Here is a 17,157-nt window from a genome sequence, read left to right as displayed (position 1 = left end):
ATTTACTCACATGGGGCTTCACTGGTTCACTGCTCCCTTCATTCCATTACTTAATGCTCTGCGTGACCATGACCTCTGCTGTGAGACAGGTCCCATCACGCTCCAACGCAGTTCACCTTTTACCCAGAAACCAGGAGGAAAACCTGAGCTGTGTAAGACGGCAAAAGACACACATTCCACACACATGGACCTAAAGACAACCCTCTGTAACCTCACACTGTATTTAAAGATGGACGATACACATGTGTAAAAATGAGAGGAGGCAGGTGACAGTGTGTTTACAGTGATGCTCTGAAAGACATCACAGTGTGTAACCAGGTGTTCAGTTCACATCACGGCCAATCGGAGCTCGAGCTATTTGGCTTCATAAACATTGGGAAGGACAATGGTTTAAGAAGTGGTTTCAGATGCCCAAACATGAACTTACACCCGCGCTAAAATACAGCTTGGATCACTGCACTGCTCGAGGTGTCATTACATTTACATAGAAATTAGTTGATAGCTACCATGCTAATGTTTGAGATGTAAAGGATCTGTATATTTATTCCACCACTGGGGGCAAACCAGTGCTTTAAGCTAAATGCTGATGTCAGCATGCTATCACTGTCTACAGTCTGAGATATCTAGTTCTGGATAGTAGATCAGATAAAACAGCTGGATGGACATGGTCCCTCTTTATGTCAAAATTTTCATGAACGTACAATTATAGATTAGTATAAAAATGTATCAAAAGATTAATAAACTTGTTAAGCTTGTTTCCCTCCTCCAAGGTCTTGAAAACAATGAAAACGTGTTCACGACTTCCTCCTGATTGGCCCCTCGTGGACTCTCCTTGAAGAAAACATGTTTTGCTGCCAGCGTCTCTGGACTTTGAAGTGTGCTCGGAGCTGATGGACAGGTGTCCTCCTCCCTCCATCCTGTCAGTGCCACTCGCTGCTCCGCAGGGAAACTACTTTATGGGTTATTGTTGTGATAAGGAGCTGCTCGTGTTTGGCCTCCAACTCTGTTGTTCCTTCCCGTCGCTCACTGTGTACAAAGGTTTCTACAAAGGGAAGATAAATGTTGCTCCAGCGCAAACTGTTCAGCTGATGCTTTTGTTCATACACTGCACACAGCAAGTAACTGATGAGGGATGATAGAGGTGAGAGGTTGAACACACTCTAATAAAAGGTTTAACAAACAAAAGGTGTTAGAGAACGAGAAAAAAGAGAGAGAGGGAAATTGCAAAGAATGGAGTGAAGGAACTGAGCTTGGAAATAGTATTTACAGTTGGAATAGGAGGTCGTCTCCATTATCTGAAAGAGACAGGATTGGACATAAGAATTTAATATGAGGTAGAGAACTCTGATTCACACTCCAACACACTAGGGGGCGGTAATGCGCCTTGACATTAGTTGCCGCCCACCATTAAACCGAGCAAAGAACAGTACAGAAATATTTGCAGTAAAATAGGGTTCAAGTATGTAAAGTAAAAGTATGCGATATAAAACATACACTCTATGGAAAACAGTATTGGGACAAACCTCTTAGTCATAGAATTCAGGTGTTTCACTCAGTTCTCCACAACCTGGCAACCCAAAATTAGTTTTTATCAGGGTTGGGAGGTAAAGCATTAGAAAACAATTTACTAGACAATAATAAATGTCGTAAATTACAACTTGAATATGTTGCCTCGTTAAAAAGGACATTTATCAGAGAGTGATACTCAGCAATGGAAAAGCAGTGAATACATGACTCTGGCTCAACATGGCAGCCAGAATAATTTCCTGGCTTTGTCACTGTTTCGGTTTGAATAATATCTCACTCATGGTAATAATGACTCACACAGCAACAACGTCAGCTTTTCCTTTTCTCTGCAGAGATAAACAAGCTGTTCAGCTCCCATGGTGCATTGGGCTTTGTTGCTATAAAACAGTTTACTCTTGAACAAACAAAGACTTGCACTTTTGTTTTTCAGTACAGGGTGTACCATGGGTATTATAGGTCTTATATTACCCATCAGTTCAACAATATTCATAATTTTCATTTATGGTGAAAAATGCCGTCTTCCATGGTAACTATAAACTACTAGAATAACATTCTGATATTAACCCCATTAAGTCTGTAATGTAATATTTTCAAAAAAGATGTGGGGAATATTGGATGTATGACAAAGTGGATGTATGATGTAAAGTCATAATCAGACTTTGCTCTGTAACATGTAAAGGGGAATATGAATGGAATTAATAATAGAACAAGTATCGGAACAGAAAGTACAGAAACCTTGGTTTAAGACGAGTATAAATTAAGTTGAATCCAGTATTGAATTGAAGTAGAGATTGTTTTGTTTTGTTTTGGTTCCAGTGAGAATTGGCAGACAGCTGTAAAGTGCTCATCTGTGACCAGGGCTTTGGGAGGATGAGGGCGTGTTCATGTCTCTTGGGTCTGATTCGAGGTCAGGCAGACCAGGAGAAAAAAAAAGAGGTTGTTTAATGTCTCAGTGCCTCCAACGCTCCGGCTTCCTCCATCTGCACGCTCCATCAGAAAAAACTCCCCTCATGCAAACTGCTGCATGTTCGTCAGGGTCGTTGCAGGATGTCAGAGGGAGGAAAACAACCTGACCTTAAAGTCAAGGGTTATCGCCATCTCCCGATAACAGCAGCCAAACCAGGAGATCGGCCAGAGGACACTGGACTCTGGTGCTCTGCACGTTATTGTTGTTCTAATTTTAAAACCCTTAAACATTAACCAGTTCTTAGTTTTTGTTATTAAAATCACATCTTCATCACATTTGCAGTTTGTCTAAAGCTGAGAGAGCTGAAAACACAACACTGATATCTTATCACCTTATTAAGTCATTATGACAAACAACCTCAGGGACAGTTTCCTATTCAAACGTCCAGCAGTCACAGAGCAACACTATCATTCATCTGGAGTCGAATTTCTTCCCACTTGATAGATACAAGTCCAATACTCGTTCTCTTTCAGTGCCTTGCTCGAAAAAGTCAGAGTATCTATCAAATGCATTTTTCTAAAAGATGATCTCTGTCATTTTAGGGTCGTTGTTATCACACTGATGTTTCTGATGTTACATAAGTTTTCCAGGATGTTTCTTTTCTTGATGCAATAAAAAATGGAGTGACATGTCATGATTGACATCTGAGACCCACTCATGATTGGTGAAAAGGAGGTGAAGATGCATGCTCCATCCTTATATTGTTTTTTTTTATTTTCAATTTTTTTCCCAATATATATCACAGTGTGTACATCTTTTAGTTACGACATGAAAAATGTGTTTTCTGCTGTGAACTTGACTTTTGACCTGAGAACAAGTTGAGATCATGCTTGAGTCCAAGTGAATGTTTACACCAATGAGACACTAGGATATTGTGTTGACGAGAATGGGACGGACGGACAGAGACACAGCTGGTGACGGTGCAGAGGCTTAAAAACAAAGAGACTGAAATTCACTTTTGATTTGGAGGCAACAGATGACAAACAACATTCAACCGTTGACAGATGGAGTTTGCGTCTCGTTGCCATGGAAATCTCAGTGTTGTCATGCATTTTTTTTTAAGTGCACAGATTTCCTTGGATTCAGTATTGATCAGAATCAGCTTCTCCAGGGTGGGGCGGTTCACAGCTCTTTTCCTGGCTCTGTGTCAGTGCGCAGTGTTTTGACAGTGTCAGGTTGATCATTAAATCGTTTATGCGTGGATGTTCTTTTGTTCCTGCTGGGTCACGGACACACGCCAATCCCTGCATTGTTCCCTGTGGTCTCAGGAAAGCCAGGACTTCCTGTCCAACAAAGCTGTGGAGTGAAAGCCTGCACACATTAAACACACTGAGCGTCGCTGTGTTTTAGTCACAACACTTCTGTTAAAGAAAAAGATGTGGTTGACAGTTTGGTTCGTAATATTTACTTTTTAAGACTGAAGTTAGCTGTAGGGTTTCTATCTTTCATATTTTATGTGGTGTAATCTGTCAAATCCATGAGCGTGACTTCATTTTTGTAACAGTGGAAAAATCAAACCAGATTCGATACCTTTAACACAATAAAATCCTTAATTTGACAATTCAGTTAGTTGTTGGTTGGTTTGAGTGTGTGTTTATGAGTTTAGGATTAAGATTACAGAAAACCAAATGACCGGGTTACCACAACACTTGGTGGAAAGATGTGGTTTGAGTCAGAAGAAGAACCCATTAAATGTTGGTGCAGATTCAGATCAGGGGACGGATCCAGGATTTGCAAGATGTTCAACATTTTCCCTTGTTTTCCCAGAGAATAATTCACGAGTCTTGACACATTTAGGGAACTGATATCAAGAATGTGTAAACTTTGGTGCAGCTTTATATTTAGTGAGACAGTTGGGCCTTGGCAGAGGTAAACACTCTCCTGAGACCCATAGTTACCTTTGCTTTTCTTCTTCTATTTGCTTTTCTAAAAAACTATTACATTTACCATGAGTTAGATTTTATTGTAAAATCACTGTCTTCAAAAATCAAGACTGAATTTGATGTTTGCTAAATTATCTTTAATGCACCGAATGAAACAGTATAATCTAAATGTTTTCTCAGGGTTGAACAAAATCTAGATCTGACCTTTTTTTAAATCCTGCTCTTCCGGACTCACCCCACTGTCAAAACAAAATGTGAAAGATGAAGACTGTTTATGTTATGATCTCGATGACATCATCTGAATATGGGCCTTGTTAAATAGCTTTAACAGTCAAAACGAAACCATTTCAGCTGCAGGCAATGGAAAGTTAAACTAAACCTGGCCAGTAGAAGGCACATCTCCGCCAAGGACCAACAGTCCTCTCATGAAACCACATGTCATTTTACTAGATCCAGTTTTTTATTTGCACTAGTAAATATCAGACGCCAGATTTAATTTCTTGAAGACCCACAAATTAGTCTCTGAGAAATCAATGAAAATGATGGAAAAGACCCTATTTCACAATGTCAAAGAAAATGAAAATGAATCCTGGATCTGCCTCCTGATCTGGGCTGCGAGAAAATTGAATGTTTTCTTTTCTGATCCGTCCCACATCCTCCCACAAAGTTTTGTGGTAATCCGTCCAGTGCTTTTTGTGTAATCCTGAAAGCTAACACAAAAACGTAGACAAAACTAAATCTCCTTGGCAAAGGAAATAAAAATGTCTGTGTTTCCCAGAGCAACACACACACACACACACACAGAATTAAACATTATGTGTTGTGCTGCATTTAGACAGTGAGTCCACATGATGAGGCCCAGAAATAACTATTAATAAATCTTCTTATGTCACGTCTGTAGTTTCACCTTCACTCATCTCAGCATCATTACACCGACAACAGGACATGTTGTGACATTCTGTAACAGGTGTAGATGAGCTGACACTCTGTTTATAATGAGACTGATTAAAATGAAGTATTTTTTAATTGAACCATCTCAACTTCACTGTGACGATTTAGTTTAGTTTAATTAATCCAACCTAACGTCCTCCCCTGTGTGAGGATTCAGACTGTTTATCTTGTGCTTGTTCCCAGACTTGTTTACAGTCTCTCAGTAGAAAACTCCAGTGTAATAGAGCAGCTTGTGTGGTTGGTGTCAAGTGCCACGATCCTCTGATAGTTTCCAACATATAATACAACAGCGCCCCCAGGTGCTGGATGGCGGATACTGCAATACATTTATACTTCTTATCAGTGTTCGGTGTAGGGTTAGGGTAACCCCCAGATGTTTATTTCTATATTAACACGTTTTCTGTTTTCAACTGGATAAGCAACCAGGCAAAATTGGGAAACTTATATTAACCTCATTTGTTATGATGTGTTTGATCAAATTACTGTATGATTACTTTCATCATCAATACCTCACAATGTTTGTTTTTTTGATAATCAATTCATTGTTCAGTTTATAAAATGTCAGAAAATAGGGAAGAATGTCTTTATTTCCTGAAGCTCAAGTTAACAAGTTCACTTTTTTCTTTTTTGTTTGACCATCCGTCAAAAACCTGAACACAAACTAGCAAACATGTAGATTTATGAGGCTGACGTAAGTGAATCTTTGGTGTAAAGTATAGATACTATACTATGTCTATACTGTACTATATTACACCTGTATTATACAATATCTATATGATACAATGTATACATACTAGTGTTCTATATACATAATATACTTAATCTATACTATAGTATATCTATACAATATGATACTATATCTATTCAATACTATATTAATAATTTTACTTGTCTATCCTAAACTTCATAATGTAAATGTGGGTCCAAATGGATTATATAAAGGTTATATATAAATCTAATGAGGCTTCTCGTCACTTTGGCGCCATTTGACTAAACTGGTGAAAGCCCCGCCCCTCTGTCGTCACCGCCCACAGGCTCCAGATGTTGTTTTTCATTGGAGGATCCAGCTGTCTGTCATTGAGTCAAACAACAAAGTTAGACAGGAAGTTACCGGAACAGGCATGATTCTGCTTTCACAATAAAAGCACACAGAAGCCAACGACAGATAAATGTTTCAATCATTCTCCTCCTTTATTTTGGTCACATTCTCATGTCCGCTGACACTGAAACATTATGTGTGCTACATGGACACACGCCCACAGGAGGAAACAGCACAAGCAGGTTGGTATTTAGCAAAATATGACTTTCATATTTTACTGAAACAAATACATCTATTAAAAACTAAACGGTACTGAAAGATTGGAAACATTATTACCTGCTTTGTAATAACATCAGTGTCATTGGGAGTATTATGAATGAATTGTTGAACAGGCCTGTGGGGCACAAGGTAAAATGAGGCCACGGGAATGTAGGAAGAGACAGTTTATATACTTCTTGTTGGAAAGTTAAATAAACAAATTCAAAGAGAAACAAACAGACTGAAATAGACACAAAATAATAAACAGATGCTAAGCAACCACAAACAGACACAAACTGACTACAAGGATATGTAACATGAGTACAAATAGATTCTAAATGACCACAAAATACAAATTGAGTGAAGATAGATGGAAAATTATTATATCAAGAGACATGGAATCTGCAAAACAAAAACACCCCAAAACAAATGCAAACTACTACAAAGACACAACAGGAGACAAAACACGAGAAAAACTAAAATCCTACAAAGTGGTGTCTGCTCTTTTGTAGGAATAGTAGGGGAATGGGACGGACATTTTCTCGTGTTATTTTCTATTTGCATGTGTTGAGCTCTCTCGGCCACCGTAAACTACAGCACAAGTTCTAGAAGAAATCCAACAGAAAGGTCTTCATTCATTATCACACACACAATGACTGTTAGAAAGGTGGTAGAGAAATTGAAATTTATTTTTTTTAAATGTCAAAGTTGAAGTCAAAGTTTTATTTTGAAATCCCACACCGGACACGTGTATTTAACTTGACAGTGGTGTGTGTGTGTGAGTCTGTGTGTGACTGTGTGTGTGTGTGTGTGTGTGATTTTCTTCTCCTCCCAAACTTTCCCTACCTTCATCTGAAAGTCATGAGCAGACTCAGTGTGACCGGACGAGCAGAAGCCAGAAGGTAAGAGCCAACAGCCCGAGGGATCGATTACCACACATGATGCTGATTGATTATCTCATTAGTTCCTGACTGATCGACTCTCTCAGGAAACTTTAAACCCGATTCACGCTCCGTGGGTTTTTGGTTCGAAACCTCCTCACTGAGTTCTGCTGATTTATCGATCACAGCCAATGTTATTGTCTCCTTAGCGACTGTAATAACTTTATAGACTTTTAAATAACTTTATACAAGGTGGAATACAAACTTAATGTAAGTTATGTTTGGCTACAGGAATGTGTGCAGGATATCTAGTGTCTCACAGCAACGAGTTTATGGTTTATTTGGTTTTATAGTGTTGTAATGTCCACTTTTATTTTTAAAGTTCTTCTTACAAGTGTTTTCCTTCAGTATTTTGACTTTAACTCATTGTCACTTACGGCTAATATTAGTTTTTTAATTAATTATTTTAGGATTTTCTCGAACTTATTTGACATATTAAATAACTATTTTGCTCTTTGAAAACAGTTCTTCACCTAAAAAAGTCATTTCCACGACACAGCACGACAAAAGGAAACTGGTGTTTTCATTGCGACAGTCTGAGATGAAACGTGTCCTTATCTATAATTTCAGATTACAGTTTTCTCTGGAGAAATTAAATATTGTTCTTTTGTGGTTGTTGCTGCACAACTGTGGGGGGGGGGACTTCCCTAACTTCTCATTAAAGCCACATCAGTTCATTTAAAATATATATATATCTTCAAACAGATTTATCCTCTGGCTTCTTATTGATTTGATACTTTAAGTTTGACTGAATTCACCTTATCCTGTCTCTCCCTCTTTTCCTTTAGAGCCCATATTTGTTTTTAGCTCCTTCTTCGAAAAGTGCCTTGTTAATGAAGTGTTTTTCTCTCAGACACTGTTGTGGGTGAGGCTGTACATTGGAAGGAAAGCCCCCTCCCCTCCTTCCCCCCCTCTATTGTCAGAAGTGTCTGTTATTACGACGTGCGTCCTCTCGCCCTCCTCGGTTTTCCAGAGCAGAGTTTTGAAAGCTGTGGATGTTCTGACGTTGGCTCGGCCGATAGTGACGCAGACACAATATCATGTTAAGTCTGATTAACCACAACCTGCAGAGGAGGTCACGTCCAGCTGTTTCCAGAAGCTGCGGTTGAGGTTAATACCTGACAATGACGTAAAAGGTAAAAAAAAAAAAAACACCATCCAGGCTTTGGTGCAAGTCCCAAAAACAATTAATGACGGGATGAATAGAGGAGGAGGAATTTAAATCTGATGGGTTGTGGAATGAGATTCTGAGAAATGCAGGAAATCAGGATCTTAAGTCGAGACCTCTGAGGTAAAACGATGGCAGCTCCTTTGTTCTGTTGCTGGAGCAGAGATAAAATCGTCCTTTTGAGTCGGTGTTCAGCTCTTGAGAGTTTTCTGGAGCTCCCTCTGGAGAAAGTGCTTCTGCAACAGGAGCCTGGGGTTTGACTTACTGCAGTCGCCTCAAAAATAGATGCTCTGTAAGTTTAGTTGGAGGTGGCTGAGTGTCTGTGTCTGTGTGTGTGTGTGTGTGTGTGTGGGGGGGGGGGTCAGTGTCTGATACTCTGGACATTTACTCTCTGCTCTGTCTGACACGAGTGTTAGTGCTGTTAGTTTATTTTTTTCCCTGTCACACACACACACTTTTCAATTCATACATTCTCACCTTGTTTACAACTTAGAACAGACTGAGCACAGTTTATTAAATCACCGCTAAATTCGATTTCCTCCTGCTCGTGGGTCCCGCTGCTTAATAAACTACATGCTGCCATATTTTTAGAGCTATTACCAGTGCTTTTAATTTTAGCGCCTCGACACAGAGAGTTACTCGACGTGCTGCAGAGACATGATGCAGCGAGAAAAGAAGACAACACGGACACGCTAGTGCTCAAGTCTGGGCTCAAGAGTAAACAGCAAAACTGGCTGGTTCAATAGGCAGTATAGTGGGTTTGCAAAACTCTGCTTCAGTTTCAGTCTTTCTTCTATGAATCTAATATTTATGTCAATCATCACTTTGGGATTTGCAATACGACCACAATCTCATGTCCTGATTTTTACCTCTCGATAACGATACAGATAACGTTGTTCGTTACTTCTACCTTTTCACACGTGTTTATCTCGGTCATGTCTTCGCAGCCGTTATCTCCTTCCATGTTTGTGATTCTTTGCCATTTGTTGTGTCGCAGGCAAAAGCCTTCTGAGAAGTCTTGAGTCAGTTTTGAGCACTCGAACGTACGTTAGTAGTTTTCATCTCTAGACATGATTATTGTGAAGGTGGTAAAAGAGATTTGTGGTGTTTTGACTACATAGAAATAGTTTTTTGGTCTATGTGGGACTTTTCACACCCAAGCTGTGTTACAGAAGTTGAACCTCTATCTGGTTCCAGCTCCTCGTTCTGTTGTGACTGTTCTGAATGACTCTGTTCAGTGTTGCATTGATTCCCATCCATGTTTTTTCTGTTTTGCATTATTGCAAATTTCCTGCCTGCGTCCGTGTTGTTTGGGAAGTAAAAAGTAAAGCGTCACCCAAAGTATGAAAAATAATTCCTACAAAGTGTGACTTGTGGCACAGTGAAATAAACAACAGAGGCTGTTATGAAACAATACTTTTTTTTTTATCCTCACACAGCTCTACTATCACATGGCAAACTTAAAAGATTCAATCAAAGAGTTTTCCAATGATGCGAACGTACAATTCCACATCCCATGTGATGTGAACGCAGCATGAGTCCAGCTGCAGCTTGTTTCTTTTTGTCTCCCTCACCATGTCTCTGAAGATCGTCGTCTGGTTTGTAAATCTGAGCGTCTTGTGAACGTTTTACTGGCATCGCCTCACTCGGTTCTTATTTATCCTGAATGTGAAATTGAATTGAAAGCAGTTTTGAAGTAGCATTGATTAAGTTGAAGGGGAACTCCAGAGATTCCAGAGATCATGTCATATCAGTCGAAGAGTAATTAGGAGCAGCCCTATGGGGAAAAACGACGACGACTCATAATCCTCAGTGTGAGATACAGGGAATTTCTGACACTGACGACAAAAAAGAAAAACTTATACAATACAAATACATTGAAATAAAATCCACCACTAATAGAACGGAGTCAACTAATTTGATGTGTTTATGTCCTGTTTCACATGCTATAGAACAACTCACAACACATAACACATAAACTGTCATGTGTCAAGTTGCATTGTGGGTAACGTAGGCACCAGGTTTTGACAAGGAAGAACAATGTGTGGATTATAACTGACAATATCTCTGGTTCTATAATTCTGTAAAAAACTGCAGTTTGTGGTTCTGACTGTGTTGTAGGAGTCCAAAGCTGAATCAGAGGAGTTACATTTTCTGCGTGCAGCAACAACTCTTCCACCTAAAATCAGAGCTGTGTGTTTATCAGTTTGAGGCCAAACTGTATTTGATCAATGATTAAAGCTTTTAGTTGATGTCCGCTGTTTTACAATCACAACATTAACTGAAGGACGTTTTTTTTCTTCTTCTAATGTTTAAACACGTTCTCTTCTTCCTGGAAGTTCGCAGAGGTTTGTTTACCTTTTTAAACTTCAAGCCTCTTTCTCTGAGGCAACAATTAGTTTGAAGTGTGGAGCCCGTGTGAAACCTGATAGCAGGAGGCTTTCATCTTAATTAGCAGGCATCCAGGCTTTGAAAATGGAAATTGCCTCTTTCTGCTTCATGGCCGATTCCCTGATGGAGTAGCTCCACACACTGAAAGCAGGAGAAGCTCTGCAGAGGTTGAGCTTGGGGTGTTTGAGAGACGCGGCAGAGTTTTCTACGCAGTCCTAGTTTTCACAAAGTAGAAAAACATTTGATTTGCCTGAAGGTGTTTTGGGGTCCGGACACGGGTCTGGAGTTTCCCTTTCACATGTGAGGAGCGCAGCTGGAGAGTCTCCGGCTCAGGCGCGTCCACAACAACAGAAACGTGTCCAGAGCGCTAAGGCGAGGGGCGGAGCCTGGTAGAGCATTCACATGCGGAAACCACGTGTTTTTGTTTACAGCACTTTGACACCAACATCTGCTGTTATCACCAGAAACTCTCAAATCTCCATCTCCTTCCAAGTTGACCTCTTCGTCCGCGTCTTCTTCATGTGTGGCTCCTCTTTTCATCCTGAAGTATTTGTATAATTAGAATATTTTTTCAGTTCAGTTTTCATCAACATGCTCTGGAAAATGTCCGGAGCAACTAACTCGGCTGCTTGCATTCTCACATACAGCCCCTCTGGAAAATGTCAAGAAAACAAACTGAATTCAGTGTCTGAGAGCAGCTTTAGTTTGTTGTTAACAGAGACCCTGTACAATTACTGTTAACCACAGGTTTGGTCGTACTGTACGTTAAACTGTGTCTTTTCTGGCTGAAGTTGGGTGGTACTGTGACATTTACAGGAGTTTTGTGCAGCATAATTGTATTTACCCCGACAGTCTCAGGATCACGAGTTATTTACTAAATTTTCCAAAGATTTGAGTGTGTTTTGTTCAGAAAAAATCGTCTCATGACAGATTCATGTTTTTGCAGACTGTCCTCACTTGATCTTATCGTCAGGTCATCCCTCTCTGCTTTTCAATGATTTCAATCAATTACATTCTTTCCTTTCCAAAAAATAGTTTAATAGTTTGGGAGAGCTTGTAATAAAGACATCTTTGTATCTCAGAATAAAAGCAATAAATCTCAAGATAAAGCATTTAGGGTGATCAGAAAATTAGGAGGCACATTTAGAGATGGAGAATAAAATGTTATTTTGTGGTCTCAACAAGGGCGGATCCAGGGGTCGGGCCAAAGGGGGCCCTGGTCCCAGCTGAAGTCTGATTGACCCCTGTCTCGTCACAAGTCGTTTGATTCTAAACAAACAAGTAAATTTCATAAACCGTGGGACTTCAGCATTTTATGTATTAGATATTTGAAAAGTGTATATATTATGTTTTCAATGTAGCACAGTTTAATCTGCAACAAAAGCTTTTATTATCTATTTCTATGGAAAAATTAATTCACAGATTTTTGTTTGGTTAAAGCTACAGAGCCAACGTAAAATAAAGAAAGACCTTACTGAATAAGGAGCTGTGCACATACAACTGTGCACATACACTTCACATACTGTATCTTGCATAAAAGGCCTAATCCAATAATGCAGTTTGTGCATTCATTCTTTTTGACTTACTCACCATGTCTGTGACGCTCAGTCCGTGCTATAAAATATATATATTTAGTTCTCAAATATACAATTACATTTTTTTTTTTTTTATCTCAGCATACTGTGGATATTAGCTGCTGCTACTCACTCACTACCTCTGTTTTGAGCAGTGGATTAAAACTAATCTGGTGGTGTAGGAGGGATTTATGGCAGCAGGATGGTGCATGAGACATAAGATGAACTACAATGAAATCATAATGAAGAAACAGCCAGTGCAACAGTGAAATTAACTGTTTCAGTAGTTTTTGTCTTTTAATCAGCTGAGAGAAAACTCAATACAACCAGATTATCCTCTAACTTTTATTAATTTTACACTAACTGTCTCTTATGTTGTGGCAGGTTCACACTTGAGGTCACATTTGCCTACGAGCAGTTGATGCTCAAGAATGTAAAATGCCCAGGAAAACAAACTGCTGACCACAGTATGGATTTAAACGTGACTGTCACTGAGGTCTACCCCTGTGGTCCAATCAGGCACTCCGCCCTGTGCTATTCCCCCGCCCCGCCTGAGAAACACCAAATGAAAAGCAGGGGGCTAAAAATACCAACGTTAACTCAAGTAGTGTCAGGGCTTGGGAAAGAGACACTAATCAAACTCGGTGCACTGAGATCAGTTTGGGAAAACACCAAAATAACCAGACACTGCAGGAGTTTTGCAGCATCTGGGGGGGAATTTATTTACTTTACCAGGCAAGAAACAAGTTTTATTTATAGGTAGTAATAATCAATCTTAAAATGTTCTCTTGACTGGTAAAAAGTGAAAATGCTGAAAAAGTTTAGACTCTTGTGGATTTAGCACCAAACTCTTCAGATTCCTGCTCTGCCTAAACCGTCGGCTTCGCTCAGAAAGCACCAAACCACGACAGCTTTTGGAAACGCTGACTGCAAGTCACTGTGATGCCAGAAACCTTTTAACCCAACTTTCCCTTCATTGGCTCAAACAATGAAAGTTCTGTGGTTGTATTCAGACTTTCTCTGTCGCCGTCTTGAAAACGTCCGCACTGTTTCTGCTTTTGAATCTGATGCCAGAGGAACGACTCTGTGAGGCCTTGAACTTCAGTCTCACACTCTGAAACATGGGCCTGGTTTCCCAAAACCCTTGCAGCACAGAGATCACCTCTGTTCACTGGCTCATAATGGAGCAAATGTTGTGTTTAGCACAGAGAAGCCTGTGGAAAAGCTCCACTGCCCTATGAAGTCATAGAGGACGACAGAACAAGGTCCCAACACCAGGTTTAAGTGCTGAAATGAAACAGTTGCAAATGAAAACAGTCTTTTATATAATATTATTTATTTCTCTAACTTCCATGTCTTGTTTTGTTTATTTTATCTTTGAGGAGTAGCGTTAAAATATTATGTAGCATGATAATGCTGGTGCTACTTTCTGTTTGGGATTAAAGGTGATATCGAGTGGTTTTATTATGGCGAATAACTTAAGCCCGCCTCTTTTTAAAGATCAGTTTCAAACCATTAATAAGAGCAAATATTATTTTATTATATTATTATTATTGTTGAGTAATTAATAACAGTAGCCATGACGTGCAAATCACAACACACAACAGCAATTCCCAAAACACGATGACAAATCACAAAACATGGAGGCGCGGATGAACTGGCTGTTTTTTTAACAAAAAGGAAATGCTGACAAAATCCGTTTTCTTATTTGCCCTTTGTGATTTTTGCACTTCAGGTGAGTCACCTGCAGGTATTAATGGAAATCATCAGCCTAATCTGCAGATTGATCATGAAGATAATCACTTGTTGCAGCTCTAAAATTAACCGTAGTCCATATGATCTGCTGCTTTTTAAAAAAAACACTTGATAGTATCGGTAAAACATGTGATGCTATAATGAGGAAAACCCAAACAGAAGGATTTTACAATCTAGTAGTTCTTATTAATGTCTTATAACTGACATGTAAAGCTGTAATTCATGAAGTAACCAGTGATGAAGCCAAGTCACAACTTCTTCTGCCTTTTATACTGAACATGAAACTGAAACTGCAAAAACAAGGAGAAAAGAAAATCAATAAATAATCTAAGGCAGCAACACTGATTTGAATAAAAGCCAAAGTAAATGTTAACGGTCTTTTGCCATTTGGGTGAAATCATTGTCTTAGAGTCGACTGCAGGGCATCAACCAAATGCTTAATTAAGTTTCGCAATCTCTGGCAGACATCGAACTGCATCTCACTGGGAGTACAGGAATAATGAGCAGCCTGAATCTGAGAGGCTGGGTGATTCCCTACATCGGGGAAACTGAATTAGAGCCCACAAACATGTATTTTCCACGGGAGCAACTCAGCGATGATGAAGGTGTGTTCTCAGGAGCTCCGGCAGACATTTCAAAGACCTGCACACATCCTCTGCCTTGTCATTACCACGACCCTCTTCATCAAAGAGATGCTGAACTGGTATAATTTCCTGCAGTGAAGGAAATAACACGATAACAGACACACATTTAAGATGTTTCTTGGCAGAAAACAGCAGAGGCGGACATCTGGTCTTGTTCCGTATTTATGCAAATCAAACATCTGGAGGCTCCTGTGGCTACTGTTGTAACAGAGACAAATGGGTCACAGTCTCCTAAACACAAATCTAGGTCAACTTAGACAAACTTTAAGACGCTCTGAGCTGGCTCACCTCTTTATTTGTCTGTCTGGAAAACACAAAAAGCTTTTGTTAGTAGCGAAAACAGGAGAAAAGAGAGAAAGTTGATGACAAATTTGGTCAAATGCTGCTGATATTTGAGCCGAATAAAAAAACTTCTATGGTTCGATTGTCATGTTGGGGAAACAAATCTGGAAAACAAGGTGTGTTTGGTCCGAAGTGCAACGTGACATCAGGGCTGGAAACTGGCTAATTGGGGGAAAACTCGATTTGTGAGCACTGCTTTGTTCCAGGGAGGGACGGCCAGCCGGCAGGCATAGGTCTGCCTCAGCCTCAGCTGACTGGATGATGCTGCTGCTGCTGCTGCTGCTGTTGTTAAGATATGAAGTGCGTGCTGTTTGCAGCTTTTCAGGCTGTAAAATGACGCCAACGTCATTGTTTCCAGAAAGAAACGCACAATGTTGCCTTTACAGTCAGGTCTATGGTCCTGTGGTTTTCCATGTTTACTGGATGTAAAACCACAGTGCAGTTTTCCCCAACAAATGCAAATTGTTTCTGTATTCCTTCATCTCTGGAGAGAACATGCAAAAAAAAAGAAGGTTAGACTCTAAATGAAATGTACGAACATTCAGCTCGATGAATGAATGAGCATGTTGAGTTGCTGAAGGACTTTTTCAAGGTCTACTTGGCCTTTTGGCTTTACTTTGGAGAATTAACCACAGTTCCTCCTCTTGTTTAATCCGTCTCAGTGTCTTCTGTCTGTTCATGTGAGTCCGTGATGTTCAGGGTCTGTGGAGGTCGTACCGTCTGCTGCAGGACTTCTTATTCCTCTTGACGCTGCAGTTCTGTGTGACTCTCGCTGAATGTCTGGGGTTGTCGTCATGCTCCAGAATGAACTGGGACTGAACAGATGGTTTTACGCGATGGATAAGAATCCAAACATCTAAAGTGCCTACAACTGGTGCACAGTCCTAAAGTTCTGTTGTTCATATTGGACCATGACCAGCAGTGTGCTGTTGGGTGATTTTCCGTGTGAAGCAGCTGTAATGAGGGTCATCATCTCTAACTCTTGAGTCTATGGTGCTCTGCCAGAAAATGGTGGTTTGACTGCTTCTGGTTGGGAACACGTTTCTGCCTCAAGTGCTTAATTTTAAGTACATTGGGGTCTTGTTTATTAGTGAGAATAAGATGGAATGTGCACAAGAACTTTAGGTAACGTACACTGGGATCTGCATGAGCTGCGTTGATGCTGGATTAACCATCCTATGTGAGAGTCTAATTTACTGAAATTAACTAATACAATTCTATTCTAAAAGAGACGAAATAAGACCACAGATTTCTTTGGACTCAAACAAATTGGAAACCAGTCACTGTGTGTATTTACACTCACATTATTATCCTGATTTTCATCGTGTTTTTGGAATATTAGCTAAATGACTTCTGCACTTGGACATCCTGGAAATGTATATATCCTGAAAAATCCTGCTTTGATGGCCTGGTGAACTGTGAAAACATCCATAAAGTTGTGACCGTCTTTGGTCATCCGACCCCGTCACAAGTTTCCCCGATGGGCATGCAGTCGCTCCAGTTCACATGAGATCTAACTGAGCATTTTCAGTGGAAAATCACCGTGATCCACATTTATTAAGAGGCCAGGTCTATGTCAGTCCTCAGCATAGTGGGCAGTTTGTCTACTGGGTTTTATTGAGAAACAGCATGTCCACATACTGTCGGGTCAGACTGGGGACAGACTGTTTACTCTGGCGGAGAATAACCTCTCAGGCGCTAACGATAGACGCTAACG

At 40.0% G+C, this 17,157-nt stretch overlaps 1 protein-coding gene across 4 annotated transcripts in view; it reads left to right on the top strand.

The window, feature by feature from the left end:
* The first annotated feature begins 7,389 nt into the window (after nt 1-7,389).
* The window catches only part of kank3 (KN motif and ankyrin repeat domains 3), a 29,322-nt gene continuing 19,554 nt past the window's right edge, over nt 7,390-17,157 (top strand). For all 4 annotated transcript variants that reach the window (XM_035175683.2, XM_035175681.2, XM_035175684.2 and 1 more), the window contains exon 1: nt 7,390-7,527. The gene's annotated coding sequence lies outside the window, so the exon portion shown is untranslated. The remainder of the gene's footprint in view (nt 7,528-17,157) is intronic.

This window comes from Hippoglossus stenolepis, chromosome 14, assembly GCF_022539355.2.
Source record: "Hippoglossus stenolepis isolate QCI-W04-F060 chromosome 14, HSTE1.2, whole genome shotgun sequence".
Lineage (NCBI taxonomy): Eukaryota > Metazoa > Chordata > Actinopteri > Pleuronectiformes > Pleuronectidae > Hippoglossus > Hippoglossus stenolepis.
Note: the sequence above shows the minus strand (reverse complement) of the source record. Positions and strands in the feature narration are given on the sequence as shown.